Source organism: Euphorbia lathyris, chromosome 1 (genome assembly GCF_963576675.1).
Source record: "Euphorbia lathyris chromosome 1, ddEupLath1.1, whole genome shotgun sequence".
Taxonomy (NCBI): domain Eukaryota; kingdom Viridiplantae; phylum Streptophyta; class Magnoliopsida; order Malpighiales; family Euphorbiaceae; genus Euphorbia; species Euphorbia lathyris.
The window spans coordinates 96,489,642-96,494,107 of NC_088910.1; positions in this window are offsets into that span (position 1 = coordinate 96,489,642).

The following is a 4,466-nucleotide window of genomic DNA, read 5'->3' on the forward strand; positions in this document are numbered from 1 at the left end:
TCATGCATCTAACACTAACATACATGGATTTAGCAAAGGAGTTAAGGATTTGTCAAGCACATCATAATATATCAACATTCATTCATAAATAAGATTAAAAGAAGACTTACATAACCGGCCCTAACTGGCCAAACCCATTCAAAACGACTACTCACTCATAGTGAATAGCCACCATTAATTCCACAGACCTCCATTGGAGGCGTCATCGTCCTAAGAGAGCTTCGCCTCTCTTCAAAAGTTCTAACTAAAACTGATTGTCTCCAAAATAAAAAGGTGTCCTTTTCCTTCCCTCGACTACATCTATATAAAGGAAGAAACGAACCATGCCACCAAATATTACAAAAAGATTGTTTTCCTACAGCTACTAATACTAGGGAATGATTAATTTAAGTTGACCCTTGAACACTCAAGGGGTGATCCATCTTATCATCATGTTGCTTTCCTGCCTCCCTGCGTTTTCTGCACCTGTCGCGCCCGCCCTGACACTTGTCCAGTCGTTATCCTTCATCGGGTACACAGTGGAAATCCGCTGGATCAAAGGATGCTCGACTCCTTGTGGTTTGTTGCAAAACAGGCTGTGTTATCGCCCATTTTGACTTAATCAATACAATCTGCATAAAACACTTATAAGTCCATATGTTTCGGAAAATTTTGCCTGAAATGCACATAAAATGTTATTAAAATGCTGTTTAATTATAGTCATATTCATGCCCAACAGTTAGCCAAACATTAACGTTTAGGCCTATTTATTATGCAAGCAAAACAATAAATGAGGCCCAGTAGAACTACACCACTACAGAGAAGGAGCTTCTTGCAGTTGTGTATGCCTTCGACAAATTTCGACCCTACTTGGTGCTGTCCAAAGTTGTTGTGCACATAGACCACGATGCGCTACGCTACTTGTTTGCAACAAAGGATGCTAAGTCTAGGTTGATCCGCTGGTTATTATTGCTTCAAGAGTTTGATCTCGAAATTAAGGATAAAAAGGGAACGGAAAATGTCGCGGCTGATCATTTGTCAAGAATTTCTCACCAAAGCAGCCAGGAACAACCAGAGATTTTGGAAAGATTTCCAGACGAGCGTCTATACGCTGCATAGCCTGCGCCATGGTTTGCCGATATTGCTAATTACCTAGCAAGTTCGCTTAAGCCTTACAACATGTCCAGTAATCAGAGGAGGAAGTTTTTTTGCTGAAATTAAATATTATTTTGGGAAGAACCCTATCTTTTCAGGTTGTGCGCCGACCAAATTATTCGAAGATATATATCTCAAGAGGAGGGATAGGGTGTTCTAAGCCATTGTCATGATCGAGAAGCTGGAGGGCACCATAGCGCTAGCAGAACTGCAGCTAAGGTTCTTCAATCCGTTTTCAATAATATATTCCGACTCCATTACTCGATGTTTTTCTGAAATTCAAATTCTAAACCCTTCTTTTGCACACTAACTTTAAATACTAGCCTTCGTTTCGCTATAATCCGACATCTACAGCTCCCGAAATTGAGCCAGAAAGTCCCATAAAGATAATCATAGGAAGAAAAATTTTGTGGGTAGGTACCATCAAGATATAGAAACCAATGAAACACATGAGGAGGCTATAGCCGAGTTAAGTAGAACAGGATCCCGCGTTTGTCCAATGTTAGCAAAAAAGTCCAAAAAGTCATGAAGTGGTTAAGCAAAATACAAATGTGCAATACACATTTGATGTTTCTAAAATTGGAGAATTGTTTGATTATTTGCTAAAAGAGGGTTTTATCACCTTACAATATGGACACATTATTCCATTGAGAGATGACACCAGTGGAAAAACTTATTGTAAATATCATGATAGTTGGAACCACGACATACAATCTTGCTTTGTTTTTAAGAATGCGGTGCGGGATAGAATAAACAAAGGCGTGCTTAAATTTCCTAAAAAGAAAGAGAGCATGTTGATTGATGATGATCCATTTCCAGCCGCTACAATGATAAATGCAACTTCCATCGAGATGCCACCTCCTAAGCGTAATGTCCATAACAACACCTCGAGTTAGAGAAAAGGGCGCCCCGACCACCCAAAGACAAAACAAATTTGGGTACCAAAGGGCACTTTGCCAACCACCAAGGAGAAAAAAAAGCCACGGAGAAAACGAAAGCCAATAAATAAAAATAAAAGTGGCACAAACCAAGGCCGGTCACGCTTCGTTACTCCACCGGCGCAAGTTCCCCTTGAAAAATGGTTCATCAACCGACATAAAAAATTTCCATAAGCTCTCTCAAAAAATGCAAAAAGAAGAATAAGAAAGAGAGAGATAAAAAAGAAGGAAAATGAAATGGAGTTGTCTAGTGTCAATTCTAGCAACGTTTTGAAAGAAAAAATAAAATAAAAGAAAAAAAGTGGAAATTCGTGTCAGAGACTTTTTGATCCAAGTTGGATGTGCTGCTACTTCTCTAAATTTACCAATAAATTTCAGAAGTGAAGATACAAAGGAGGAAAGAAACAAAGTCCAAAAAGAACGACAAGGTGGTGTTACAATAAAATCTTCGTTAGAAGATCAGATGAAGCGGGTTTATTTTGACAAACCCACTCTATAGATGACACACCATATTAAGCTATTATACATCAAAGCACATGTTGATGGCAAGCCCTTATCGAGAGTTCTAGTTGATAATGGTTTAGCCGTTAGCATTATCCCATTAAAGATGGCACTAGCTCTCAGGAAATCCGTATACGACATAATGAGGTGAGAAATTTCTCTCTCAGCTTTTACCGACGAAATTGCTAAAACCTATGGGGTTTTACCTGTGCAACTTACCATCGGTACCCAAACCACTACGGCGGCATTTTTTGTGGTGAACTCTACGATAAGTTATCAAGCTTTGCTCGGTCGAGATTGGATTCACTCTAACTCATGCATTCCGTCATCTTTGCACCAACTTTTACTACATTGGAAAGAGGATGACGTTGAGGTGATTCGGGCAAATGAAAAACCTATTGAGACACATTCGAATATGGTGGAGTCTCGATTATATGAAGATAGCATTGGTCCAATCAAGATCAAGACTAAAGGAAAAAGTAAGTCATGCGCCAATCAAGTTGTAGACACCGAGTCGGAGGACCTGTGACGAAAACCCATGGCAGACGGTTAGAGCGGTTGATTCCAATAATAAAAAATAAAAAAATAAAGAAACCACGAAAGGGCCCTGAGGGATTGCGTGTCGTCGAATGGGCGGCTCGCGGATGCCCGACGAACGGGGGCATCGTCCAATGCACGTCGAAGGCATTGGGCGAGCGCCTAAGAGTCGTTGGCGAGTGCCCTGCAACGTCGGGAGAGCGTCCAGCAGTGGTCGGCACGCGCCCGACGACAGTGGGGCGCACGCCCAACGGCAGTGGGGCGCGCGCCCAGCCAGTGTTGGGCGTCCGCCCAACTCGAAGTTGGGCGTCCGCCCAACTCGAAGTTGGGCGTCCGCCCAACTCGAAGTTGGGCGTCGCCCAACTTGATGTTGGGCGCACGCCCAACGTTGGGATCCGTGCCTATAAAAGGCACGGATCCCCATGCATTTGAAGGGGGGATGATTTTTGGAGCTTCTCACTCTAGAAAATTATTTTTAGAGAGAGAAAATGAATTTTTGGGAGAAAACATTTTTTTTCCTAAAAAATCCAAATTTCCTAAAAGTTTAATATTTTACCAAAATACCAAAAACACCAAAAAATCACAACTCGTGGAGTCGACCGACATCAAACCGTCAATACCGATCTTGAGGTATTATCCGAGGACTAAACTCGTTTTATTTATTTCATCTATTTATTTTATTTATAGTTTTGTTTCTTTATTTATTTATTTAGTTATTTATTTATCACATTTATTTATTTTTCCGTATTTATTTAACTCCCGTCTCGTATTAAATAAACGTTTTGTTTTGTTTTCAAAATAAAAACCTCGTTTGAAAGTTCCAACACGAACCGTGACCCGATTTAAGGGTAGTTCGGGATTAAAACGTTGTAAATATAGATTTTAAAAATATTTTTAAATAACGTTTTGAAATAAAACATCGTTTTAGGAGTCTCCATTATAGACTATGATCCAATTTGGGTAGTTCGGAGATCGAAAATGATAGAATAGAGTAGATTTAAAGTGTTTGAATAAATCTGGAAACTATTGGACTGATTCTGTAATTCTCAATTTTCTGTCCTAAAGGCTGTTTACCGACGGATTTTTCGTCGGTAAAGCTGCTGAAACTTAAAAAATCCATTTTTCAACATTTTTCTCATCTTTTTTTACATTTATTCTTGTATAGGTATAATTAGTAAAATTATTTTCAAAATGTATAATTAGTAATAACTTACTATTAAATACTTATCTTGTATATTTGGGCATGATTTTCATTAATTTGGTTTTGTAAAAACTATATGTATATATATGTTTTCCTTTTATTATTTTTGGGGTGGGTTACTCTCTATATGTTTATTATGTATAAAAACTATTTTG